The sequence below is a fragment of the Puma concolor genome, chromosome A2, assembly GCF_028749965.1.
Source record: "Puma concolor isolate L17-30 chromosome A2, mPumCon1.1.hap2, whole genome shotgun sequence".
Taxonomy (NCBI): Eukaryota; Metazoa; Chordata; class Mammalia; order Carnivora; family Felidae; genus Puma; species Puma concolor.
In genome coordinates, this window is record NC_141668.1 from 5,984,769 (window position 1) to 6,003,118 (window position 18,350).

General features: G+C 52.4%; 2 long non-coding RNA genes across 5 annotated transcripts; both read left to right on the top strand.

Annotated features, from left to right (window-relative positions):
* Positions 1–5,696: 5,696 nt before the first annotated feature.
* On the top strand, positions 5,697–17,094 carry LOC147582941 (uncharacterized). 4 transcript variants are annotated; one of them, XR_015243876.1, is made up of 4 exons: positions 5,697–5,891; positions 6,018–6,130; positions 14,962–15,235; positions 15,540–17,094. It is a non-coding gene; the product is annotated as an uncharacterized LOC147582941 (long non-coding RNA). The 4 variants fall into 4 exon arrangements; XR_015243872.1 differs by having other exon boundaries at positions 5,728–5,891; positions 14,962–17,094; XR_015243873.1 differs by lacking the exons at positions 14,962–15,235; positions 15,540–17,094 and adding an exon at positions 8,337–9,226 and having other exon boundaries at positions 5,729–5,891.
* On the top strand, positions 9,273–10,248 carry LOC147582942 (uncharacterized). The gene is made up of 2 exons (XR_015243883.1): positions 9,273–9,720; positions 9,879–10,248. It is a non-coding gene; the product is annotated as an uncharacterized LOC147582942 (long non-coding RNA).
* Positions 17,095–18,350: the final 1,256 nt, after the last annotated feature.

The following is an 18,350-nucleotide window of genomic DNA, read 5'->3' on the forward strand; positions in this document are numbered from 1 at the left end:
CCAGGCTCTGAGCCATCAGCCCAGAGCCCGACGCGGGGCTCGAACTCACGGACCGCGAGATCGTGACCTGGCTGAAGTCGGACGCTTAACCGACTGCGCCACCCAGGCGCCCCTTAAGTTGAATTTAAAGATGACAGAAGAAGATATCCTTTATATGCATCCAAACTCCGGAGTCTGTAATTGCTCGCTCACTTTATTAAAAGGTTCCACCACAGTTTTTGAAATTGCAGTTAAAATTTTATCGCAGATGCCATTCCCATCAAAAAAGGGGAGAAACGTATACCGCATTTAATTGTAGATTCTGCTGGAGGAGCCCAGAGAGGGCACACTCCGACATCGTTTCCGGGGACATGTCAGAACTGACTTTTCTCTGGGTCCCAGGACCAAGCAGACGTCTCTTGGATTCAGTAACCCCTTGGCATCTAAACTTCTTCATCTACCTTAATATGTTTTTTATTCATACATCTAGGGAACCCGTTTTATGGGGCAAAAATCCCCCCGACTCTCGAAGCAGAAAATGCCAGACACTCATCGTTCTAGCTTCCCTGGCAGCCGCAGGGCACACACACAGAGATCTAACGCCAGTTCGCTGTACCCTCCCGGGCCTCGGTGGGGAAGCTAGTGACCGAGGGTCGGAAGGGCCGTGTGGACCCTTCCAGCCCCAAGTACAGCCACATCCACTTTCCAGAGCCGGCTTCAGGAGCAGAGCCGCCTGCGGGGAACAGGTAACGCCGTGTGACTTCCGAGGCAAGATCATTCAAATGCCGGGGACTTGTACTGTGCTCTCCTGGGCGCTAGCCCGAGCCAGCTTGCGCAGAGCGACCAGATGAAGAGACCATGTGTAGGAGTTCTGGCTGACAGCCAGTCTCAGCTGTTAGACCTTATGTGAGCAAGGAAGCTTCCAGATGATTCCAGATGACTGGGCCGCCAAGTCGTCCAGCCTTCCAGTCGTCCTGGCTGAGGAGCAGAGACTACTTGCCTCTCTCTGCCTTGTCTGAGTTCCTGACTCCCAGGACCCAGGACACGTACCAAAGTGATCACTTTCTGTCACTAAGTTTGATGGGGTTGGTTTTGCAACAACCAGCACAGAAGGGAACTTGCAGAGGCCAGGGGCAGATAAGGTAACAACTGCCCCCAAAGTAGGCACAACAGAACCTCGACCCTCCTGGGCCTGAAGGAGGAAAATCTATCCATCTATCTGCCTGTCTATCTATTTATCTATCTAGTAGGCTCCATGCCCAACGTGGGGCTTGAACTCATCACCCTGAGATTAAGAGCCCCATGCTCTACCAACCGAGCCAGCCAGGCACCCCGGGAAGAAAATCTTATTAGTAGAGCCCAGTGGGGTGGGGGAGGGGCCTCCCTGTAGGAACAGTTGTCCTGAGGCACCCAGATGAGTCCCCCTCTGAGCTCCCGCTGGGGGTACAGCCTTCGGGGCCAGCCCCTGAGACACAGAGCAGGACCAGAAAGGATGGCGGATGAATCCGGGAAGGGGTGGGGACCCGAGGGGGGACACCTGCCGGGTGTGGAGTTGAGAAGTGTGACCCATGTGAAATCCCCCACGGAGGACTGAGATGCCGGACGGCAGGTGCCCCCCCAGCAGGGCTGTACCAGTGCATGAGGACCTGCATTTATGGACGCTCCGTGGAAAAAACCCGTGGGGCGCAGAGCTCAGCGACAACCCCTTTGTTCCCCTCTTTGCTCTCAGAGCCTGGGCACAGCCCTCGCCAGGGGAACTGTCAAGCCGCAGCCTCCAGACAGGAGGCTGGAGGGCTTTCTGGCTGCTCTGATGGCGGCTGAGCCCACACATCTTGGAAGGAGGTGCACGGAATACTAAAAAATTTAAGTGCTGCAATCAGGGCCTAAAGTAACGGAGCTGGAATTATTGAGGGAAATTTACAAGTTAAATCACCTAAAAGGCTGCACATGCAAATGACGCTAAATTAGCAAGAACTTGGGGGGCACGAGAATGACTCATCCTTTCTCAAAAGGAAAGTGGTCAGAGAGCACATCACAAACCGGGAAGGACGGGGACTGAGACCATCATTCCCCAGGCGGCGTCCGCGCGCTACAGGGTGCTTCGCACGCGGCGCCCCAAACGCCAGAAGCTCCCCAGTTCTCGTGGCGCCCCAAAATATCCTGTGCGCGTGAGCATGCCCCTGGGACCTGCGATTGGGAAGCATGAAGAACCCGTTTCGCAGGTGGGAGCCTGAGTGGTGGCAGCTCTCGCCGCGGCTACGTGACAGAACTGGATGGACCCGCGAGCTTCCCAGGCCCTGTGCCAGACGCCCTCTTCGGCTAGCTGCAGCTCCACGGGCCGGCGGTTTGTGTCGGGGCCTCAGCCGAGCCGTTCCCTCGGTACCTCTCCTGATGCCCTTGTGCGGGAGGGCCCAATGGTGTCCGGAGGCCGGCCGAGGGCTTCAGTCCCACGAGCAAGGGGTCCGAGACCCCGGTCTTGCTGACATCACCACCACCCTCTGATGGCCAGGCTGGGAACCAGCCATGGCAGGCGGCAGACAGACAGACAGACTGGCCTGGCAGGCAGGAGGCAGAAACCAGCGGATGCTTTGGGCAACGCATTAGTTTCCTGGGGCCACCTTTTTTTTTTTTTTTTTTTTAATGCTCATTCATTTTTGAGACAGAGACAGAGCATGAGTGCGGGAGGGGCAGAGAGAGAAGGAGACACAGAATCCAAAGCAGGCTCCAGGCTCCCAAGCGGTCAGCACAGAGCCCGACGCGGGGCTCGAACCCACGAACCATGAGCTCACGACCTGAGCTGAAGTTGGATGCTTAACCAACTGAGCCACCCAGGCGCCCCACCTAAATGTGGACCACGAACCTAGGTAGCCTAAACAGCAGAGATCTATTGTCTCCTGCTTCTGGAGGCCAGAAGTCTGAGCTCCAGGCATCAGCACAGCCGTGCTCCCTCGAAAGCTGCTAGGGGAGGATGTGTTCCAGGGCTGTGTCCCGGCATCTAGTCGTCCCTGGGCTCGGGGCCTCAAATTCATGTCTTCAATGTGGTGTTCTCCCTGTGTGTCTGTCTTTCCCCCTTTCTTTTACGGCACCCACCATTGGATTGGAGCTCACCCTAATGACCTCATCCCAACTTAATCATCTGCAGAAACCTTTTTCCAAATAAGGTCACACTCACAAGTCCTGGGGGTGAGGACTTCGCGGTCTTTGGGGAACACAATTCAACCTATGACAGACGTCAACTCACAAGTGTATTGGGCAAGTTCTCTGTAAAAGGCACCGTGCCGGCCACTGAAGGGACATGGCCCCAGCCCTTAAGGAGCTGCCCACCCCCCTGCCCAGAGGGTAAGCACTGCCACATCTCGCTTACCAGCAACCTCGATGCAAAACCGAGTGCCTGAGTCATTTCTCAACTGAATTCATATTTTATTTGGCTCCAGTTCCCTCTGGGGTCCGGCTGCCTGCCAATGCTGCTCTGGGGCTCTCGGGCAGGGAGGCACCCCGAGGACCTTGACCCGGGGAATACGATAGTGAATGTGCAGAGCAGTAAGGATATTGAAACACATGCAGAACGGACATCATTGTCCTTGGCGCTTATGTGAACTTAAATGCAGCTCCTAAATCCAACAGCAAACTCCGCCCTGGCCCCTCCTCCACCCCCCCACACCCACCCCCCACCCCCGCTGGACACCCTGTGATTCCCCCAGGGCTGAACAGCTGAGTGTAGCCTTCAGATGAAAAGCTGCCTCTCCTGATGTGAGCACAGGCGGGGGTGGGAAGGAGCCCTGGATGGGGGGCGGGGGGGGGGGGGGCGGCGGGCAGAGATCTGGGTTCTAAACCCAGTTCTGTCACCAACAAGCAGCATGACCTTGGGCAAATCCTGAACCCTGTGTGGCCTCTGCTCAGTGGCTAGGAGGCTCTAAGATCCCTCCCAGTGCCAAGATTCCAACTCCAGGGAGAGGGCAGGAGGGTCGTGGAGAATCCTCCCAAGGAGACTTACAAGACGCAGGACCCACTCGCCTTCAGTTCCCAAGGGGAAATTTTACCTGCTTATCGGGCCTCAGCTGCCCAGGGCCTCTGGGCGTGATTGGGCTCAGGTTGAACACAGCGAGGGCATTGTTTTCTCTGTGGGAAGTTTCAGATAAGGAGCGGGGCTCCACTAAGCCAGATCAGGACTCGGGTCCCACCTCACCTTATCTTGAGGCTCCAGCCAGCCCGGTCTCCACCCCCCCACCCCCCGCCCAGGGGTTCATTACAAGCTCAATATTTCCCTCCCGTGGAACATCTAGCCCTCCTCTCTGCCCACCCATCCCTTACAAACCAACTCAAGTTCCACCTCTTCCATGAAGCCTTCTCGGATACAACTCTATGTGGCAAATCAGTATCAGTTCTTCATTTCAGTCATAGAACATGTCGCCTGGATCGTATATTGAGGTCCAAATAACTTCTATGTCGCATTTAAATGCAGCTTCAAATATGCAAACCAAGAGATGTCACCAGCACATTGCCTTGCATTGAGTCTCTTGTCATGCGTCACACTGAGTGGTCCCTAGGACTTTTCAATCTGTAGACTTACGATACTCAGTTCTGGAAAAATTTTGTGTATTTTTACAAATTAGGAAGGAAGTTAACCTTCCTATTACGTTCTTTGTTCCTTCCAAAACTTCAATTTGAACATCCTGGATTTGTTTTCTCTCTCTCTCTTTTTTTTCTCTCTGAAATTCCCAGAACTGGAGGTCATGAAATACATATTGAAAGGATACTTCAAATCCCTGTACATTGTCAAAGTAGATCCACTCCAAAGCACATCATCATGAATTTTCAGGATACTGACGATAAAGAGAAGACTCTAAAAACTTTCAGAAAGGGGGCAACATTTAATAAGACGGATCACGGATCAGAATGGCCTCAGACTTCTCATTAATAACACTAGATGGTAGCAGTGCCTTCAAAACTCTGAGGGACAGCGGTTCCCAAGCAACAGTTATATACCCAGTGAAGCCGCTAAAACATTAGGGCAAAATGGGCGTGTTTAGATACGCACGGTCTCAAGCGTTCACCCCTTAAGCATCCTTTCTCAGGAAGCTGCTGGAAGGGAGACTCGATCAAAACAGGAGAACGAAGTAAGAAATGAGAAGGAAAGGGAGCCAAGAAATGGGCTTCCGCCCAAGAGAGAGTCCGTGGAGGGCACCTCCAGGATGCCCCCCGCCCCGGTGGTGGTTGGGGGGGGGGGGGGTTGGGCAGCAGATATCAGTCCCCCTACATGGGAGAGGCCAGAAGGCCCTAGGGAAGAGTTTTTCCCAGACGCCAAAATTAATAGGATATCTAACATATCTGAATCTACAACAACTTGCAAACCGGGAAGAATTGGGGGATAAAACAATAACGAGTACATAGAGAGCTCGGCAAAAGCAAATGCAAGGCAATCGCGAAATCCAGAGAAAACGAAAAGTTACAGCAGAAGGAAAAATTAATCATGGCTCATCCGTGAATAGTAGTTAACTGTTACCCGAAACTCCGAAAATTACTCTAACCCAGAAGAAGTCACAACTGGGAGGATGAAGGGCCAGAAAGTCTAGGGTGCCAAGGGTGAAGAGACCGGAAGTGGAGGGGTGAAGGGTGAAGGAGACAGGAAGTCTAAGGGGGTGGAAAGTGATGAGATGATGGGTGTGTGTGTGTGTGTGTGTGTGTGTGTGTGTGCGATGAAGAGTGAAGGAGACCGGAAGCGTAAGGGGGTGGAAGGTGAGAGGTGAAGGAGACCGGAAGTAAAGGGGGTGAAAGGTGTACGAAGACAGGAAGTGTCAGGGGGTGAAGAGTGAAAAATGTAGAAGAGCCAGATTGTCACGGGCTATCCTCAGTTGCAAACACCCAGAGTGGAAAAAGCTAGAAATATAAGCCTGTTCTTTGGCGATAGGGAGGTAAGTAACAAAAGAATCAGCTAGAAGAGTTGAGCGCTCCCACTGTGGAGAGCAGGAAGTAGGGAGGGGGGAAATGCTCTTGTAAGTATTTGCCTTTAAACTGTGACGTTTCGGTACAAACCACAGAGAGGGAGACCCCGAGGAGTCGACTGGATGTGCCGTGTGCGGCGGCCGGGCCTACTCGCCACCCTCGGGAGGGCCCCCAGCGAGCGTGGAGGACGGAACCCCCGCAATCACCGGTCAGTCTCGTCATTCACACCCCACGACTGCTGTGGCTCGGGGAGTGGGGAGTGAGGGGCAGAGGTGGGCCCTGGGAGGCCAGGGTTGGGCTGGGGTGCCGAGGGGCCTTCCGGGGGTCAGGGCAGCACCGGGTGGGCCCGCGCGTTCCGTGCTGTGGGGTCCGGCTCGGGTTTGGAGAGCCCCCAGCGCCCGGTGCCCCCCGGGGCCCAGGGAACCTCAGAGGCTGTCGGTCCCTCGACGGCCGCCAGGTGGCGCCAGAGCCCGCGCCAGCTCGCAGCCTCCGAGCCCGGCCTCCGGGGCGCCCAGGCCAAAGCCGGCGGGTGGGGGGGGGCCGGGTCTCCCGGTGAGCGTCTCCCTCACCCCCACCCCACCCCCACCCCCACCTCGGCATCTCCGGGGGAGATTTTTTCCCAGCGGAAAATTTCAAATACCTGCAAAAACAGACCGAACGGTATTACGAAAAGCTGATTCCGTTTCTCTTACTCCTCCGCCCGTGTCCCCACCACCCTGTTTGTTTCTAAAAGCGAATCTCAGACATCCCATCATTTCATCTGTAAATATCTCAGCTGGCAACTCTAGCAAAAAGGGCGCAAAACAGATCATAGTTGCATCATTGCCACAAACGTTGAACAAACGGAAGGCCTGGGTCAGGAATGCGGGGAATGGGGAAGGGGGCAGGCATCTTCAGGATCAGGTAGGGAGCCAGGAGCGCCAGACGTGACACGGGGTGGCTTGTTTGCGGGAGAGGAAGCCCCCCTCCCCGGTGCTCACCGCGGACTCCTGCAGCGCTGGGTCAGATGGACGATGTGAGGAGCAGGCTGGGGGGCCCTGGTCCTGCCCACCCCTCCCCACCCCTGGACACTCTCTTCTGCCACCAGACATTTTCAGTTCAGCTGGACAGTGAGGGGAATGTGAAGGAAAACGAGGAATGCGGATCGCCAGTCCCTTCAGGGGCTTTTCTGTCTCGTCCCATAAATTCCGTGCTTTTCTTTTCTTTTCTTTCTTTTTTTTTACCTTTATTTATGTTGAGACAGAGAGCCCGCCAGCGGGGGAGGGGCAGAGAGGGAGAAAGAGAACCACAAGCAGGCTCACGCTGGCTGCCAGCCCAGAGGCCGACGTGGGGCTTGCTTGAACCCACGAATCCTGAGATTATCATGACCTGAGCCGAAATCGAGTCGGACGCTTAGCCAACCGAGCCACCCAGGTGCCCCAATTCAGGGCTATCCTTAAGGCCTAAATCCTGGGCGCCTCTCTCTACTCAGCTGGTCCAATGTGCCTGAAGGACCGCCCAGCCCATCTCTCCTACCCCTCCTGACTCCCTCCTGGAGCTGATCCTCCCCTGGGTGACTGAAGCCGAGGACCTGGGCCACTCTGCTCCTCTCTTGTGTCTTTTTACATCTCTGCATTTTATGGCCAGCCACTCCCAGGAGCGGGGGTGGGGGGGTAGGAGGTGTGTGAGGGGGGTGACAGCAAGCACATAAGGCCCGTTGTCAAGCCCTGAATTTCCCCTGATCTCTAGCAGAACTGCTGCACGGAGCTCTAAGGCGGGCTGGGGGTAACGGACCCAGGCTGAGGCCTAGCTCTGCCCGACAAGCTGGCTGACCTTGAACAGGCTCCTTCACCTTGCCCGGGTGCAGGGCGGAGACAGGGGTACCAATAGTAGTTCTGAAGCTCCGAGGGACAATCTTCAGTGCTGAACTCAGTGCACGGCCCTCAGCGACGTTCTCATTAAATCGGCCGCTCCCCGAGCCCCTTCTCCGACTGGCCGCCCGTTCCAGGATCTTTCTGCTCATTCATTCCTCCCTCTCGACAAGCGTGTGTTGAGCACCTACTGTGTGCTAAGCGCTAGGGATGCTGCGGGGAGCAAAACGGAGCTGATGCCTGCCCCCGCCCAGCGCTGGGTTTGAGAAGACACAGTCCGGCAGGGGCCACGCAGGTCGCGAGCGGGCAGTGCGGGTTGGGGGGGTGGGTACGGCCTTCTGGAGGAGCAGGGCTTTCCCAGGTGAGATGTGCTGGCAGGTGGCCCCGAGCTGGGCTCACCTGACCTGTTCAGGCTAACCTGGGGAAGGCCCGGGCTCTCTCCTGACCCCCCCCACCCCCGGGCCCCGCCCCCCCAGGGGAAAGGGTGTCCCTGCTGGTTCCCTGACACCGTGCCCAGCAGGGACCCCTCTCTCTCCTTGGTGTCATGCTGCTCTCTTCTCCCAGCTCAGGTGGTGGAAAACGGGGCGCCGGAAGCTTGAGGAAGCTCATTGCAGCCCAGCCCCCCGGGGAGACACTGAGTCCATCAGAATTCCCGTCTGCCACCCTCGACTAGTCATCGGTGGCCCGTCAGGCCACGGGACCCCCCTGCAACCGTAAGGACGCAGGGAGAAGTGGGCGAGTGCGGAGGGCCTGGCTCCCCTGGTGCTGCTCCGAGCCCACCAGCAGGACTTTCTCTTCCCCCACCCAAGGGGGCCCACTGCGCTTTTCGTAGATAAGGAAAACCGAGGCACGGGGAGGTGGGTTCGTTTCCTGCGGCTGCCGTCACATGTCACCACAAACTTAGCAGTTTAGAAGCACAGAGACATATTCTCTCTCCGAGGCTGACATCAGGATGGCAGGGCCGTGCTCCCGCCGGAGGCTCCAGGGGCGAGGCTCCTCCGTGCCTCTTGTAGCTTCTGGCGGCTGCCGGCTCTCCTTGGCTCGTGGTCACGGTCACTCCAGTCTGCAAGGTCCGTCTCAGCTCCACCTTCGTGGTGCCTTCTGCCCTGGGTGTGCGTCAGGTCCCCACCCCCCTCCCCCACCCCGCCTCTCTCTTCTGAGGACATTTGTGATTACATTTGGGGCCGCCAGATATAACCCGGGACAGGCTCTCCATTGTCAGGATCCTTAATTTAGTCCCAACAGCAAAGGCCCTTTTCCAAATAAGGTAACATTTACAGTTCACACTCGTTAGGACCTGGTGTTCTTTGGGAGCCTCTGTCAGTCCCTGATGGGGAGTCCGTAACTTGCTCAATGTCACACAGCGGATTAAGTGGCAAAGCTAAACCCCAGTCTGCCAGCCAGACTGAAAACCCCCTGCTCTTAATACATTCTTATTCCCTTGTGCTCCGGAAGTTTCTTTGGTTTCTTCTTTTTCAATGTTTATTTGTTTTTGAGAGAGAGAGAGTATGCGTGCACGGTAGTGGGGGCAGGACAGAGAATGTGGGGACAGAGGATCTGAAGCGGGCTCCTTTGCTGACAGCAGCTAGCCCCACGGTGGTGGGGGGGGGGGGGGAGCTCGAACTCATGACCTCAGGAGCCGTGAGATCGTGACCTGAGCCGAAGTTGGATGCTCAACCGACTGAGCCACCCAGGCGCCCCGTGCTCCAGAAGTTTCTATTCAGAGCCCACCCTCAGAACAATGTGTTCCCTCCTCAGCCCTGGTCGCCGACCAGTCACGTGGGTTGAGGGATACCGTCAAAGCTTGCCTGCCGTAAGGCATTTCCTCTCCTGGCCTTTCCCAGCCCAAGTCCGTAACCCTGCTGAGAGCTCAGGGTACTCGCAGGGACAATCTGTGGAGCAGTGGAGGCCGTCATCCCGTTCATTCACTCATTCCTTCGCGCCACAGGTATTTGGCATCACCTGTCAGGAGTGCCGGGATCAGGAAACATCCTGACTGACCCACGGTGGGCAGGGCTGGGGAAACCACAGTGGAGTTTGGGGAGAGCGGAGCCTGAGGACGCTGAGGACCGGCGTCTCATCCTTCTCTTGTATCTCCAAAACCAGAACCAGAAAGGGGGAGCCACGTAAAATCAAGCGCTGAATTAATGAAACTCACGTTGATCGTCAGTTGCTGTTACTGTTAGCAAAAGAGATAACCGGTGTGTTATCTCCTGATGGAAGAACACGGCATGGCCTCCCCGTGGTGCAACCAGCAAGATCCGGGCTGGGAGGGGCGCCTGGGGGGCCCAGTCGGTTAAGCATCGAACCTCGGGCTCAGGTCAGGATCTCATGAGTCCCGCGTCGAGCTCTGTGCCGACAGCTAGGAGCCCGGATCCTGCTTCGGATTCTCTGTCTCCCTCGCTCTCTGCCCCTCCCCCACTCATGCTCTTCCTCTTTTTTCTCTCAAAAATAAACATGAAAAAACTGAAAAAAAGAGAGAGAGAGAGAGAGAGAGAGAGAGAGAGAGACCCAGGCTGGGAGACACCCTACAGGGCAAATGACCCAGTTCCTTCACAGGTGCGTGTGCTCGTGCATGCACACACACAAACACACATACCCACTGAGTCAAGAAACCTATGGGGTAAAAGAAGCTTGACAGACGTGTCCAGCGATTTCAACACGTGAACTTATTTGAATCCTGATTCAGGGGCATCTGGGTGGCTCGGTCGATGAAGCGTCCAGCTTTGGCTCAGGTCATGATCTCACGGTTCATGGGTTCGAGCCCCGTATCAGGCTCTCTGCTCTCAGCCCAGAACCTGCTCCATATCCTCTGTCCCCCTCTCTGCCCCTCCCCTGCTGGCTCTCTCTCTCTCTCTCTCTCAAAAATGGATAAACTTTAAAAAAAAAATACTTTGAATCCTGATCCAAACAAGCAAGATATTTTTAAAAAGACATTTGTCAGACAATTAGATATTTAAATACTGAGTATTTGCTGAAATTAAGAAAGTGTTAATTTTTTAGGTGTGATGATGGTATTAAGGTTTTATATTTTAAAAACTTCTATTTTATATTTATATATTCTATTTGTGTAATAAATACATTTATATACTTTATGTACTAGGTGCATTTAAATACATTTATATAAAATATTTTAATTTTTATTAAATATTTTATGTGTGTCTATATCTTCATGTTTTATATTTTTATATTATTTTTAAATATTTAAAATATTTTGTATTTTTATAATTTTAGTTTTTAAAACTTTTAATGTTTTATAAAATAGATGTTTAAGGTTTTTCATAAAATCTTTATATACTGGGGCGCCTGGGTGGCTCAGTCGGTTGAGTGTCCAACTTCAGCTCAGGTCATGATCTCGCAGCTCATGAATTCAGGCCCTGGGTCAGGCTCTATGCTGACAACAGAGCCCAGAGCCTGCTTCAGATCCTGTGTCCCCCTTTCTCTCTTCACCTCCCCTGCTTGCACTGTCTCTCTCTTTCTTTCTCTCTCGCAAAAATAAAATTAAAATTAAAAAAAACCTTTATATATTAAGTTAAAAACATTTTTAAAATTATTTTTAAATTACATATTAAATTAAAAGACAAACCTTTACTTTTTAGAGCTACACACTGAAACATTTACAGATGAAATAATATGAAGTCAAGGATTTTCTTTAAGAAAATATAAGGAGGGGCTCCTGGCTGGCTCAGCCGGTGAAGCATGCGACTCTTGATCTTGGGTAGTAAGTTCGAGCCCAGGTGGGGTGTCAAGTTTACTTAAAAAGAAAATCCAGGGGCACCTGGGTGGCTCAGTCAGTCAAGCATCTGACTTTGGCTCAGGTCATGACCTCGCGGTATGTGGGTTCAAGCCCTGAGTTGGGCTCTGGGCTGGCAGCTCGGAGCCTGGAGCCTGCTTCGGATTCTGTCTCCCTCCGTTTCCCTCTCTCTCTGCCCCTCTGTGTCTCTCGCCCTCTCAAAAAAAAAAAAAAAAAAAAAAAAAAAAAAATATATATATATATATATATATATATATGTATATATATAAACATTAAAAAACACTAAAAAGAAAAAAAGAAAAAAAATCCAAGGAAGGGGAGTGCTTAGGAGCATAGATGAAACAGAACCAGCAGTGAGTGCGAGCTGAGCAATCGCTCCCGGGGGGCGGGGTTCATTAAACCAGCCAGTCTACTTGTATGTAGGCTAATTTTTTGATACAAAAAAGTTAAAGGTTTTTTAAAAAGACAAAAGCACAAGGGCATTCAAGGGCTGTTTAAAGAGTTTTCCTGTTCAATTCTTTTTTTTTTTTAATTTAAAAAAAATGTGTATTTTTGAGAGAGAGACAGTGTGAGTGAGGGAGGGGCAGAGAGAGCCACAGGATCCAAAGCAGGCTCCAGGCCCTGAGCTGTCAGCCCAGAGCCTGACGCGGGACTAGAACTCACCAGCAGTGACATCATGACCTGAGCCAAAGTCCGACACTTAACTGACTGAGCCACCCAGGTGCCCCTCCTGTTCAACTTTTTTACTGAAACTCCCCGCCCCCCCCCCCCTCCTGCCAGCATCCACAGCTGAGCGCGCGGTCATCTTCCCGCGGGGGCCACAAGGGGGCGCGTGTCCGCCCCCACCCCAGCAAGACCTGCTCAGGTAGAGCAGCAGGTAAAACTTGAATCCCGAGGCCAAGCCAGCCAGGTTCCTCTTATTGAGAGGATAGCTCTAGACTGAAAGGGCCGGGAGGGTGGTAAAGCCCCGCGTCGCTATCCTGCCACCAGCACACTCTGCCGCGTCCCTGTCCCTTCTCGGGCACCTTCCCGGTAGGATCCCTACTGTTAGAAGAGCAAGGAACATCCCGATCGAGGCAGGATGCCTGTGTTGGGCCAGACTCCAGTGGGAGGAGCCAGCTGCCCTCCACAGGTGCTTTCGAAGTTAGAAGTGGGGGCTTCCACAGATTCGCCAGAAGTCTCCTAAAATGCTAGAGAGTCCAGGCTCGGGAAGTAAGGTTGTGACACCCCTGGAGCTGAGAGCCCCCCCTCCCCGCCCCCGCTTGTGGTCACACCCACAAGTCTCCTGGGCCTTCTGGAACAAGATGATGAGAAATGAAACAGAAAGCATCTGTCTCGAGGCTTAAAAGCAGTCATTTCAGCAATCTCAGCAGGTGGGGGAGACAGGTCAGGGGGGCTCTGTGCCCACCAGGAGAGAACACGGAGGACACAGGACACCCCCAGCTTGCCGGGCACGATGCTGAAGGCCGGTGCTGAGGGACTGGCAATGTACCAAAAGCAGGCCACGGCTCAAAGCCGGAAGCCCATCCTTCCCTGGATCGGGGTGGTTTGCCTACATTGTATCTGGCTGCCAGTAAAAAACTGAAACATAAAACCCACAGCCTCTTTTTCAAATCCAATGTCCAGAATTCAATAAAAACTACCAGGCGTGTGCTCCAAACAAATGAGCAAAACATCTGAATGAACATCTGACCAAAGAAGATAGACAGATGGCAAATGAGCCCATGAAAAGGTGCTCACCATCAGTAGTCCCTAAGAAACATAAACGCAAGTTAAAACGAGATACCACTACACGCCCACGGAAATGGCTACAATAAAAACACTGACTGTATCAAGTGTTGGTGAAGAGGGGGAACCAGAAAACTCGCCCTGCTCAATAGTAACCACTTGGGAACACGGTTGGTAGTTGATTTAAAAATGAGACATTTGTCCCAGCCATTCCTCATTTAGGTATTTGCCCAAGAGAAATAAAAACATGTGTCTTTGAAGAGACTTATACAAGAATGTCCAGAGCAGTTTTTTTTAAAAAATAGCCCCGGGGCGGGCGCCTGGGTGGCTCAGTTGGTTAAGCCTCCGACTTCGGCTCAGGTCATGATCTCATGGTCTGTGGGTTCGATCTGGCATCGGGCTCTGTGCTGATGGCTCAGAGCCTGGAACCTGCTTCATGTTCTATGTCTCCCTCTCTCTCTGCCCCTCCCACACTCATGCTGTCTCTCTCTGTCTCTCAAAAATAAATAAACATTAAAAAAAAATAGCCCCGGGGCACCCGGGTGGCTCAGTTGGTTAACTGTCTGACTCTTGGTTTCAGCTCAGGTCACGACCTCACAGTTTTGTGGGTCCGAGCCTTGCATCGGGCTCTGTGCTGATGGTGTGGAACCTGCTTGGGATTCTCTCTCTCCCTCTCTCTCTGTCACTCTCCTACTCACGCTGTCTCTGTTTCTCAAAATAAATCAACTTAAAAAAAAAATAGCCCCAAACTGGAAACAACTCAAATGTTCACCAACAAGTGTATCTCCTGGAATACTACTCAACAATAAAAAGGAACAAGCTATTGATTCATACAACTACACAAATGAATCTCAAAATAATTGTGCTGAGTGATAGAAGCCAGACCAAAAAAGAGCACATAGCATATGATCTGATTTATATAAAATTCTAGAAAATGAAAACTGAGCTGTAATGATAGTGGTTGCCTGGGGATGAGGGGAAGGATATAGAGAGGGATACATCCCCTAAGGGACACAAGGAAATTTGGGGAAGTATATTAGTCAGGGTCCTCCAGAAAAACAGAACCAACACATTATGTTCACACGTGAATATATATTCAGCATAATTCGTTCCAGAAGCATGCTTGTAATCCAAAGCACTTGTATACCAAAGCGAATTTCCCCATAAGAAATAATGGAAACTCAGATGATTCGTTCTACAACCCAAAATATTCATATAAGAATGATTACAATACTATAACGTAATACAAAAGAATAAAGAAAATACAAAATATAAAGAACAATAAACAACCTGCACTTCCCTTTGAAAGCCTTCGTGGCTGGTGCGAGGGAAAGAGAGGAGGGCTATTGTGTAGGACGACTTTCACTATCACGAAAGGAATCACCACTCTCTATTGGCTCAATGGAACCTTTTTCTTGTCCTGCAACCTTATCCAATGGCCCCTGCTTTTGCCTTTTTTTGAGGATTTTGCGGAACCGTGACATCGCGCTGGCGATCACCCACAATCCCGCAGCCGGAGAGAGAGAGAGAAGAACCATTGGCTCAGTGGTGATCGTGTGACATCTGGCATCACGTAGTACTCGGATTGCAAGGCATCTCTTGTTTTTCAAGTTAAGATTGATTGGAAATGTTTGCTCGCCTTGGGGAACACTCGCAGAACGAGGTGGTCGAAATCCAAGGTTTTACTGTATTTTGTGTTCCCCACAGGAGGTGATAACTGCTACAGGGAGGAACAGCCCTGAAAGACAGTGGTGAAGGGAAAGCCTCCCAGTAGACACATTTTGGCCAACCTGGTTGTGTGCTTCGGAGGAAAGGTGGTTTGGGGTCAAGGTCGACACTGACTGATGAGTCATGGGTCATAGATTCGCTGGCTGGTCGGGAACCTTGGATGGTCGAGATCGGAAGGCTTGTGAGCAGGAAGTCTGGGAAAGAGTTACATGGAGATGGAAGTCCCTGGATGAGCATCATGTGACGCTACAAGGTATGGAAGTTCCCAGCTGGGGCCCCCACTGCAGAGCACCCTAGCAGGGGTACTTGCTAATCACGCTAATGAAGGGATCGATCTTTCCCGCGAATGTCGGTCAGCCCGTTTCCCCTCTCACCGCAGTGCATCCTCAGTAAGTACCCTTCGCTAGGACCCACACGGGTATCATCTCCATTGAGGTCTCAAACTGCTAAATACTAGCAAAGACCAACCCCGAATCCCCGAGGTTGCACCTTCCGGAAGCTGGCGGACCAGGTCGGTAACTTGTATTGCTTCTTCATGGAGAAATCTGCTCTCTTAGGAGCGGGGTCCTGTTCCGGGTCCAGACTTGCTTTTCTTTACTGGCAGCGTGCCAGCACCACCACTTGGAGATTTTCAGAGTGCCCTGCTCATTGTCATGGTAACCCACACAACATCATCTCCAGCCAAGAAACTCGTTATACGGCAAAAGGCATGTGGCACTGAGTTCATGCCCATGGAATTCCCTGGCCTGTGCACGGCTCCCGAGATACTCAGTGGCACTTGTGTGGATGGACTGAGGAAATGGCCTGCTGAGGGCTCAGCTGGGGCACCAGCAGGAGTATGTGGGATCTCTCCGGGAGACACCACGTGTATTTGGTGCCGTTTCCCCCATGGCCAGAATACACAGGTTCTGTACTTTGACAGGCTGCCCCTGGAGTCTCGAACTGGTCTGGAGCGTAGCCTGGGGAGGAAATGTTGGAGATCTGAAGAGAAGATGTGACATAGTCACTTAGGTTTGTTAGATGTGCGCAAGGACCAGGGTGGAGGCCGAAGGGGCCCCCGTCGCTTTTTCACCAACCAGTCCTCTTACAGAACGTTCGCTTCCCCCGTAACGCTGGGCTCAGCGCTCGAGAAGGAAGGTTCCCCGGAGAGCACAGTCTTGATCCCGTTAAACCGGAAGGTCAGGTCGGTGACTTGTGGGCTTCTTGACCGAGCCCGCATCGAATGGGGTTCGCTGTACTGGCCGGGATAAGGAGGACTCTCCCTGAACCAGAGGAGTCGCCAGAGCACGGCAGGGTCTCCCCGTCCAAAAACCGGCCAATAGGAAACCGCGGTGACTCAGGGAGGACAGGACAGCTAAGAATTTGGATTCCGTGGGAATGAAGATTTGCACCACCCTGAGAAGTGAAACCCAGAGGGCCGCAGTGCTGCCGAGAGGTAAGGAAGTCGGTGCAGGCAGCGAGAGGAGGGAGCCAAGAGTGCCACCCCAGGTCTGGAACCAGCAGCAAGTGGGCTCTTCCCCCCCCCTTCCCTGTTGCCTTCCGTGAAGAACAATGTTGGCCACTAACGCCGTCGTTTGGATTCGCGTTGCAAGTATGACGCAGCTGACACTCCCCAGTGCAGTCGATGCCTGATGGGACTTGGTGTTTCCCCAGGGTGGGGGCCACAGGATCCAGTCGTCGAAATAAAGGACAAGGACTCTCTCTGCCCCTCCGGATTCATTTTCCATCCTTTTCTCGCCTGCTGGTGTCCAGGAGGCTGACCGCTATAGAATCCACTCTCCAGACCCTCTCATCTTCTGGCCTCCAGTTGGATTTGACCAATGGAGGCATGAGCAGGAGATCATAGGTTTGGAGGGAACATAGATCAGGGGATTTGTCACGGTTTTGACAGTGCTCGCTTGGCCCTGAAGCCCCGGGGCGGGCAGACCCTCTTCCACAGCCCTGACCCCCACATGCTAATGGGAGCATCATCCCTTCCTTGTCCCCTTGGTCCCCCTTTGGTGCTTGTATCTGGGTGTCTTATTATCATTATTTTCCCTCAGCCCTGCCCGTGTCTCATAAAGAGGCCCTTCATTAACTTTCTTCAATTAAACCTTCTTTCTGTGCCATATACTTCCTGCTGGTGGCCTCACTGATCCTGGGACCTTTAAGTAATTCACCTTCACTGAAGCATAAAGTTCGTGGTGGGAGGAAATGGTGAGAAATGAAGTTGTACAGGGAGGGTGGCCAATTATGAGAAGCTTTGTGCACTGGGATCGTGTAAGCTTCACGAGGCATTGGGCAAACTATCTAACCTCTTTGTGCCTCTGTTTCACCGCCTATAAAATAAGGACAATGACAGGATGTATCTTTCGGGTGACCATGAAACATTGAAAACAGTGCCTGGCACAGAAAGTGATCAACAGCATCAGGGACAGTGATGCACTGCAAGGTTTTAAGCAAGGAAGTGACCGGGTCAGATGTGGTGATCCAAAAAGCTGTTCTGGGGGAAATGTGGAGAAGACATGGGGTTTGTAAGTGACCAGGTGGAGTGGAGCAAGACTGGAGGCAAGAACACCAGTAACGAGACTACTGCAATGGTCTTAGCAAAATACATACATACAGAATAAAATTGAGATGTACCATCCAAAAAAGAGACCAAGAAAGAAAAAGATACAGAATACAAGAAATGGGACTTCTGGCACAATATCCGGGACCTTTAGGTAGTTCAGTTTTGCGAAAGCATAACGTGCAAGGTGAGGGTGATGGTAGAGATGTACCCCCTCCCGCTCCAGACCTACAGCGACTGAGTTCAAGAGAGAATCCTCCTAGTTTGCTGTCACTCTCTCCAGCACCCCTGAAGTCTTCATTCTTGATACCTTGAATGTCCACATAGAGGAAACTTCCAGCACCCTGGCCTCCGTTTCTTAAGCCTCTCCTCCTCCAGTGACTCTGTCCTCTATCCCCTGCCTCAGCCACTCATTTTCATAGTCTTACCCTAGACCTCATTGTTACCAATAACTGCAGCCTTCCCATGCCTCCGTCACCATCCGTATCTTCTTCTCTGCTCACTCCTCTGAAGTCTTCTCCCCCGAACTCAACCTTAGCTGATGAGCGTGCCCCCTACATCACCCAGGAAGTAGCAGCAGTGAGCAGAGAGCCCCCACAACTGCCAGCATCTGGGCCTCTATGCTCCTTCTCCCCTTCCGTTCTCTGCCGGCTCATCCCAGAGACCCCGATTTAATGTGCTGAGCGCGGCCCAGGTCTGGGGACCTTGAAACGCTCCCCGGATTATTTTATTTTATTTTATTTTTTTCAACTTTTTTTTTTTTTTTTTTTTTTTTTTGGGACAGAGAGAGACAGAGCATGAACGGGGGAGGGGCAGAGAG